This window comes from Dromiciops gliroides, chromosome 4, assembly GCF_019393635.1.
Source record: "Dromiciops gliroides isolate mDroGli1 chromosome 4, mDroGli1.pri, whole genome shotgun sequence".
NCBI classification, from domain to species: Eukaryota; Metazoa; Chordata; class Mammalia; order Microbiotheria; family Microbiotheriidae; genus Dromiciops; species Dromiciops gliroides.
In genome coordinates this window covers 278,436,293-278,446,530 of record NC_057864.1, presented here as the reverse complement: position 1 = coordinate 278,446,530, position 10,238 = coordinate 278,436,293, and positions in this window count along the sequence as shown.

The following is a 10,238-nucleotide window of genomic DNA, read 5'->3' as shown; positions in this document are numbered from 1 at the left end:
CAAATGCATGGATTGACTTCTCACTTTGAATTTATAGAATTATAGGAACAAAGATTTAGAGCCAGAGTAGACCTATGATATTATCTAGTACTCATCCTTCTCATTTTACAAGTTAGGCCCAGAGAAGCTAAATGAATTACATGGATAGTAAATGGAAGAGCCAGTATTTGAACTTGCCCTAATAGAATTTTATAGAGTACTATACCTGGAGTCAAGAAAAATCAGGTTAAAATCCTAGCTCTGATATTTACTATGTGACAATGGGCATTTTAATTAGGCTTTCTGAACCTCAGTTTTCTCATCTGTAAAACAGATAAAAATACCTGTAGTACCTACCTCATAGAGTAGCAAGGCTCAAATTGGATAATGAATATAAATTACTTTGCAAACGTTAAAGCACTGTGTAAATGTCAACTAATGTTATTACCTGAGTGACTTTGAAAAGTCATTTAACTTCTGCATTTTATAAAACCCTTAAAAATATTATTTCAAACTGTATTGAGTCAGGTCCCAATTAGAGCAAATAATTAATTCCTTAAAGTAGTCACATGTACTAAGTATCACACTATTTAAAGTTATAATTATATAAAATATGATCATTAGTTCAAACCCAATGGAAATACACAGTGTAAATTCAAATAATATGAGTATATAAAAGATTCATTATTCATAGTAATTGAGACCTAGCTGTAGTCAAAAAAAAGTATACAGTTATCAAATATATACAAATATACATACATATGTGTGTGTGTATATATATATATATATATATATATATATATATATATATATATATATAAAATTCATTTTATATTTTTAGCTTTCTGTACCTAATCTGTTTTGGCATCTCTATTTTCTATGGGGTGTTCCTATTCAGAGCCAGTATCAGTCTTTCTCTTTTTCCCATCATCTGTAAAATGCAGTTATTGGGCCATTAGATGAATTTCAAGGTCCCTTCTAGTTTATATCTATATGATTCCTTCGAATGATTTCTCTGTCTCTGGAGGTGTCCCCTCTTCCTTCATAATTTTTCAGTAAGAATGCTGTCATTACCTATGTTGTGTGAGTTTCCTGCCCATCCATGTACCATAGTGAAAAAAAACTCTTTCATTAGTAGTTAATTCCTTTGAATTTAATTAAGCATAGCCTCCTTTAACCCAGTAATGCTACTAGGCCTGTATTCCAAAGAGATCAAAGAAAAGGAAAAAGATCCTTTTTGTATAAAAATATCTATAGTAGCTTTTTTGTGGTGGCAAAGAATTTGAAATTGAGGGGAAGCCAATCATTTGGGGAATGACTGAACAAGTTGTGATACATGATTGTGATGGAATACTATTGTGCTATAAGAAATGATGAGCAGGACTGTTTCAGAAAAACTGGGGAAGACATATATAAATGCATGCAAAGTAAAGTGAGAAGAACCAGGCCACTGTATATAGTAACAGCAATATTGTAACAATGAACAACTATGAAAGACTTAGCAAGTCTAATCAATATAGTGACCCAAGACAATTCCAAAGGGAGGACCCATGATGAAAAATGCTATCCACCTTCAGAGAATGAACTAATGAACTAAGTACAGACTGAAGTGTACTTTTTTCACCTTGTTTATTTTTCTTGTGTGTGTGTGTGTGTGTGTGTTGTGTGTGTGTGTGTGTGTGGTTGTTTGCAACATGGCTAATATGGAAATTTATTTTGCATGATTTTACATGCAAAATTGATATATTACTTGCCTTCTCAATTACTGGAGGATGGATGGAAAGAAGGCAAAGAATTTGGAACTTGAATTTTTTTAAAATGAATGTTAAAATTTTTAATTAATTGGGAAATATTTAATGAAATAAAATATATTTGAACTAACTTTTTTTTTAATTCAAAATTCTGAGGAGGGAAAATACTATTATGGATACCTTAATGAAAATTAGTTTATAAAATCTCTATACCAAAAATGTATTGGAGCAACAAGAACAGCTGCTGCAAAGCAGTCCAACACAGAGGCTGAAAGAGAAACAGAGGCTATGTACCAGTAGAAGAAGAGGCCCAGGATTGACACTAAGGGGCCTGACATTCAGAAGGCACAAACTGGTGCCAAGTAGCAGCTCTGTGATTTGTTCCAGGTCACAAATCTAGCATAGACTGAACAGGAATCCTGCTCTTACAGGTGACAAGTAGTCATAGATTCTAGTTTGTCTACTTATAGAAGAGAAAATGCAGAACTAACCAGCAGTTGTGTGACCCTGATCTCAGGAGCAAAACAAGATCTCAAACACAGCTCACAACTCAGGCTGAAGCCTAAACTGTAATGACTGGGGCAGGGGTAAGGGGTAAGGGTAGGGTAGAGAATAACAAAACAAAGAGGACATTATAATGTCATTCTGAACCAGGGAGAGTCAAAATGGAAAAAGAAAATTATTTACTAATATCCCTAATGAGTATCAGCAGCAAAATGTTTAAATAAACTTTTAGCAAGGAGAGTACAGAAACACATCACAAAGATTATACACTGTGACTAATTTGGATTATTAAATATGAAAAGAAATTTCTCAGCTGTGCATGGAATTTTTAAAAATTGATCATTGATTTTTTGGGGGAGGGGGAATGTCTTCGGGATATAAACCAAGTAATGGTATTGCTGGATCAAAGGGTAAGCACAATTCTATAGACCTTAGGGCATAATTCCAAATTGCTCTCCAGAATGGTTGGATCTTTTCAGAACTCCATGGACAGTGGATTAGCATCCTAGTTTTCCCACAATCCCTCCAACAACCAATATTTTCCATTCTTGTCATATCTGCCACTCTAATAGATATAAGGTGATATCTCAGAGTTGTTTCAATTTGTATTTCTCTGATTAATAATGAGCTAGAGCATTTTATCATGATTATTGGTAATTTTGATTTCTTTATCTGAAAACTGCCCAAATCCTTTGATCATTTATCATTTGGGGAATGACTTGTATTTTAAAGAATTTGATGCAGTTCTTTATATATTTGAGAAATGAGACCTTTATCAGAGATATTTGTTTCAAAAATTCTTTCCCAGTTTTCTACTTGCCTTGTAATGTTGGTTATATTAGTTCTGTTTTTGCAAAAGCTTTCGAATTTTATAGAATCAAAATGATCTGTTTTACATTTAATTTTATTCTCTATATCTTCTTTGGTTCTAAATTCTTTCCGTGTCCATAAATCTGACAGACAACTCCATAGTCCTTTAATTTTCTTATGGTATCATTCTTTATGTACAAATCACATGCCCATTTTCACCTAATTTTAGTATAAGATGTGAGATGTTAGTCTATACCTAATTTCTTCCATACTGCTTTCCAATTTTCCAAATGGTTTTTATTAAATAATGAGTTTTTGTTCCAAAAGTTTGGATCTTTTCATTTATCATATACTAGATTATTAAAGTCATTTACTATAGTATAGCTTCTATCTATTCTATTCTACTGATCTACCTCTCTATTTCTTAGCCAGTACTAGATTGTCTTGATAATTACCATGTTACAGTACAGTTTGAGATCTGGTACTTCTAGACCACCTTCTTGGTATTGTTTTTTTCATTGATTCCCATGATATCCTTGAACTTTTGTTTTTGCAGATGAATTTTGCTATTATTTTTTCTAGCACTATAAAATATTTTTGATAGTTTGGTATAGCATTAAATAAATTAATTTAGGAAGAATTGTCATTTTTTATTATATTGACTCTGCCTACCCATGAGCAATTGATATTTTTCCAATTAGTTAGATCTGACTTTACTTTTGTGAAAAGTGTTTTGTAGTTTTGGTCTTATAGTTGCTACATTTGTCTTAGGAGGTAGACTCCAAAGTATTTTATATCAGCCATACTTATTTTAAATGGGTTTTTTTTATCTATTGTTGCTGTACTTTATTAGTAATATATAGAAATGCTGATGATTTATGTGGATTTCTTTTGTATCCTACAACTCTGCTAAAGTTGTTAATAATTTCAAGTAGGTTTTAGCTGATTCTCGAGGATTTTCTAAGTATAACATCATATCATCTGCAAAGAGTGATAGTTTTGTTTCCTCATTACCTATTCTAATTCCTTTAATTTCTTTTTCTTCTCTTATTGGTATAGCTAACATTTCTAATACACTATTAAATAATAGAGGTGTCATATATATTATTTATATAAATTGATATGAATGCATTATTTATAAAACAGTTATTTAAAGATTTAAAATACTAATAATATATATAGGTATATATAAATGTAATAAAGTAGAAAATTTACATTATATATCATATATGTATGTACATATTATATCTATAGGAAGTGAGACATTCCAAATATACTGTGTATAATTGTGAATTATAAAATAATTTGGAATTATTTTAAAAACTGACCATTTGACATAAAAATTGACAAATGTGGGAAAGGAGAAATTTTAACATATCTTTTATGAACCCACAAAAAAATTATCAGTCATTCGGTTAGATTTTATTAAGTGCCTATTGTGTCTGGCACTGTACTAAGAGCTGAAGATTCAAAGAAAAGCAAAAAACAAACAAATCTAGTCCTTGCTTTTAAGGACCTCACATTCTGATGGGGAGAAAACATGCAAACAATTATGCAAGACGATAGATGGATAGATAGATAGATAGATAGATAGATAGAGAGAGAGAGAGAGAGAGAGAGAGAGAGATAGATATAAATCTATCTCTATCTCTATCTATATATATATACATATATGTGGTAAATTAGGTTTAGTCTTAGAGGGAGGGCATTGTTTTAGAAATAGTGGAAAAGATTTCTTACAGAAAGTGAGACTTTAGCTGAGACCTCAGGGAAGCCAGGTAGCTGAGATAAATAGGGAGAGAATTCTAGATATGGGGGACAGCTACTGAACATGCACTGTAGGGGGCAGCTAGGTGGCATAGTGGATAAAGCACCAGCCCTGGATTCAGGAGGACCTGAGTTCAAATCTGGACTCAGACACTTGACACTTACTAACTGTGTGACCCTGGGCAAGTCACTTAACCCTCATTGCCCTGAAAAAAAAATTAAAAAGAGTGAAAATGCAATGAAGCAGGAGATAGAATGTCATGAAAAAGGAAAAGAAAGAAGGCAAGTGTCACTGGATTGTAGACTACATGGAAGAAAATAAGGTATAAAAAGGCTAAAAAGGTAGAAAGGGTCTAGGTTATAGAGGACTTTAAAAGGTAGAGGATTTTATATTTGTCACTGTAATTAACAACAAATCACTGGAGTTTGTTTAATGGAAGAATGGCATAGTCATTCATAGCTGTGCTTTAGGAAGATCAGTTTGACAACAGAGTGAAAGATGTATTGAAGAAACTTGAAACACAAAGACCAACCAGCAGGCTATTGCAACAGTTCAAGTGTGATGTGATAAGACCTTCCACTAGAGTGCTGGCAGTGTCAGAGGAGAGAATGGGATATGTACAAGAGATGTTATGGAGGTGGAAATAAGAGGAGTTGAAAACTGTTTGGATTGAGGAGGGAGGCATGGCAGGGAGAGAGAAAGAGTAAAGAATTGAGGATGACACCTAAATCATAAGCCTGGGTGACTATGAGGATGGTGGTACTCTTAACAACAAGAAGGAATTAAGGAAGAGGGTAGGGTTTGGAGTAAAAGATAATGACTTCAGTTTCAGACATGTCAAGTTTAAGATGGCTATTTGAGGGGCAGCTAGGTGGCACAGTGGATAAAGCACCAGCCCTGGATTCAGGAGTACCTGAGTTCAAATCCGGCCTCAGACACTTGACACTTACTAGCTGTGTGACCCTGGGGCAAGTCACTTAACCCCCATTGCCCCGCAAAAAAAAAAAAAAAAAAAAGATGGCTATTTGACATCTAGTTTAATATGTCTAATAGGTAGTTAGAAATGTGAGATGGGAGGAGAAGTTAAAGCAGGACAAGTGTGTCTGAGAGGCATCTGCACAGAGATGATAATTCAAAGTATAGGACCAATGGTATAGAGTGAGAAAAGCACAAAGCCTAGTGTAATCTCAGTAGTTATCAGGCGTGACCAGGAAGAAGAACTAGAAAAGGAAACAGAAAAAAGTGGTTAGCCAGGTAGGAGGAGAACCAGAAGAAAGAAGTGTCACAAAAACATAGAAAAAAGAAAATATCAAGGAGAAAAGAATGATCATCAGTGTTAAAGTCTGAAGAGAAGTCCAGAAGAATGATGATTGAGAAAGGGGCACTTATATTGGTAATTAGTAACTTTTGAAAGAGCAGTTTTGATTGAATTATGAAGTCAGAATTCCAACTCTGAGGAGTTACAATAAGAATGAGGAGGGGCAGCTAGGAGGCACAGTGGATAGAGCACTGGCCCTGGATTCAGGAGGACCTGAGTTCAAATCTGACCTCAGACACTTGACACTTACTAGCTGTGTGACCCTGGGCAAGTCACTTAACCCCAATTGCCTCACCAAAAAAAAGAAAAGAAAAGAAAAGAAAAGGGAAAAAAATAAGAATGAGGAGAAACAGTGTAGAGACACTGATTATACACAGCCATCTCTAAAGGAGTTTAGTAACAAAAGAAAAGATATAGGATGATAGTGGGGATAGATGAATCAAGTGAGGATTTTTTGAGGATAAGGGAGATATGGACATCTTTATAGTCACTATAGAAACAGTTAATAGATATCACTGTCTATTGACAATTGAAGATTGGTGAGAGAATAGGAAGGATTGAGGGGACAAGCTTCTAGAGAAGGTGGAAGAGAATGGAATCATTGCAGATGCAAAGGGGGTAAACCCTGACATTAAATAAAGGGCCACCATAGAAGTGATTAGAAATGATTTGAAACAAAACAATTAAATCCTAAAGAATGGATGGATCAAAGAACAAATCATAGAAACGATTTGGAGAATACTGACAAAGTAGTGAAAATTTATAACTCTAAACACTTTCATTAATAAAAGAGAGACAAAGCATATCACAAACTTTGGCATACAATTAAGAAAAAACTTTGAAAAGCAAGATATTAAACCCTTCAATTAAACATTACAATAGAAAATCTATAAATCAAAGAAGAAATTAATGGAATTGAAAGCAAAAAAATCATTGAATTAATAAATAAAACAAGGACCTTTTTATCAAAAATCAATAAATCAGCAGCTAATTAGATTTTTAAAAGAAAAATAAAACCAAATTATCAGCATTAAAAATGAAAAAGATTGATTTACAACCAATGACTAAGAAATTTTAAAATGATAAAACTATTATATGCCAACAAAACTGGCCATCTAAATGAAATAGATGAATATTTACAAAAGTAGAAACTGCTTAGATTAAACAGAATGGGGAATAGAGTCCTTAATACAGTTTCAGGAAAATACATTTTAAAAACTATAAATGAGCTTCCAAAGGAAAAAAAAATACTAGGATTAAATGGATTTACGAACAAATTCTATAAAATATGTAAAGAACAATTCTAATATTATAAAAGTGATTTGAAAATATAGGAAAAGAAAAGATTCTACTAAATTACTTGTATGATCTAATATGGTCTTGAGAATTAGGTCAAGGAGAGTCAAAATGGAAAAAGAAGGCTAGGAATATCCCCAATCAATATCAGCTGTAAAATTTTAAAATAAAATATTAGCAGAGAGCACAGCAACACATCAAAAATATTATACACTGTGAAAAACTATAGATTATACACTTAGAAAAAACTATAAATATAATTTATCATATTAATAATTACAAAACTATTTTGATTATATATCAAATGTTTAAAAGTTTTTGTACAAACAAAACTGATGCAGCATAAATTAGAAGATAAGTAAGCAAAGGGGGTGTGTGTCTTTGCAGCAAGTTTATCTGATAAAGCTCTAATTTCTAAGATACATAAGGGAACTTTTTCAAATTTATGAGTAAGCCATTCTCCCATTGATAAATGGTTGAAGAATAGTAACAAGTGTTTTTTGAAGGAAGAAATCCAGGCTATCAATAGCCATATGAAAATGTGGTCTAAATCACTTATAATTAGTAATGCAAATTAAAACAAATTGAGAGTTCTACCTCATATCCATCTGATAGACAGTTAACAAAAAGAGTTACTTAAAATATTCTAGAGAAGCTCTGAGAAACAAGTGCATTAGGGTATTCTTGGTGGAAATGTGAAGTGATCCAGGCATTATGAAAATCACTTTGAAACTGTACCCTAAAAGTTATTAAACTGTTATTGCAATGCCACTATTAGTGCTATACCTCCCAAAGAAATCAAAGAAAAAGGACAAAAACCAATATGTACCAAATATTTGCAGTAGCTCTTTTTGTATACAACAAAAATGGCAAGTAGGTGGCACAATGGATAAAGTGTTAGGTCTGGAGTCAGGAAGAATACCTGAGTTCAAATACAATTTCAGATTCTTATTAGCTGTGTGACCTGGGCAAGTCACTTAAACACTGTTTGCCTCATTTTCTGTACCTATAAAATGGGGATAATGATAACATCTACTTCCTAAGGTTTTTGTGAGTTTCAAATAAGAAAATAATTTTAAAATGCTTGGGACAGTGCACAGCATATATTAAGCTAGATAGTAGTAGTAGTAGTAGTAGTAGTAGTAGTAGTAGTAGTAGTAGTAGTAGTAGTAGTAGCAGCAGCACTAATGGTGAAAGCTGAGGTCCCCATCAATTGGGGAATGTCTGGAAAAGTTATGGTATGTGAATGTGATAGAATCCTATTGTGAAAAATATCTGGTCTGATAGACTCCATCTTCTAAAATCTAATGAATATGCTTAGGACTCTGGAAGAGGCAATGTTTAGTACCCATGTCAGTTAGAAGTGTTTTCAGATATACTTCAGCAATTTAGCTTTAGCTCCTTACAGATGTTTAGCTTATTTTTATACCAGGATGTACAATATGGACTATTAGATAATAAAACCCATTTCATTTTAAAAGAAATACAGCCAAACTTAAACAGCAAGTGTTGTCACCTTCAAAGTAGTGCCTTGGAAGGCTTCAAATTTATCCCAACAATGATGGCATTACAATCCACACTTTCTATCCTCTTTCTCAGAATAGCCTCTAGAGCATTCTTTCCAATATATACTTACTGACAAATCTTTATCCTTTGAGGATGTATTTTTTTAAATAACCAACCCAAGTCTGCATTAAATCTTGTCAATAACCTGGGTGATCAAACTGGTTAAATTCAGTTATGGACAAAATTAAAGTGTGATGAAGTACAGGATTAATTTGCTTCTGAAGATCAAAAACTAGCTTTAATGACAATTTCAGTGTTCTAAAAATATTTAGATAAACGACAGCTTTAGTTAACTAATGTCAGAGCCACAAAAGGGAATTAATTTGAAAACATACAGGAGGTGATGTTGGGTCTTTTGTGGCCATCTCATCATTTCTGAAAGTATGATAACATGGCATGAAAATCTAGCCTTGTTTTGACCATGTATCCGCACATACCATTCACACATTCTAAAACACATCAGTTGCTTTTCTTATCATTCGGTAAACTCTGGCCACTAGGTCACTTTCTCAGGCTTCCCTTCACCCACTCCCCACTTCTCTTCTCTTCTTTCTTGGCATTTCCTCCCACCAATAACAGTCATTTGATTGTATAAAATCTGACTGAAAACATGAAGGATTTATGACTTGGTCAGTGTGGCGAATTCCATTCAACAGTGCAGATAATAAACCCTAAAAAGAAGGACTAAGGAGTTGTATAAGACAAATAGAAGTTAAATGACTTATCCAGGCTCACATGGCTGGTAACATCAGAAGCAAGATTTGAGTCTAGTTCAATGAGCAATCTGCATCAAGCCTGGCTAACTAACTACATCGCACTTCCTCTATGATAGGAATTTTTAAAAACCAACCTGTGTCCTTTCTTTAGTGACACATTGAATAGTACATTGGCCTTCCCTTCCTACACAACACCAGGATAGGAGCAGGCACTTTAAGCAGTTGAGGGTTTTTCTCCCCCTAGACACAGGGATGGATTTCTGCTGACCAGCCCACACTGCCCCAATTAGTCTCCAATTGGGTCTGCAGTATATTTACATGACATCTGGCTAGAGTTAAAGGTGCAGTCTGCAGCCATGGAACAAAGCAAAACTAGTAATGAACCTCTGACCCCAGTCTCATTAGCATGGTGCTCTAACTGGCTGAGCTGCACACCTACATTTCCGCATTAAGCATTCTTCACCAAACATTGTGGTCACACTTACTTGTCTGCAGCACTGCGGTTTCTTACTGCTTCAGGACAACTTCCT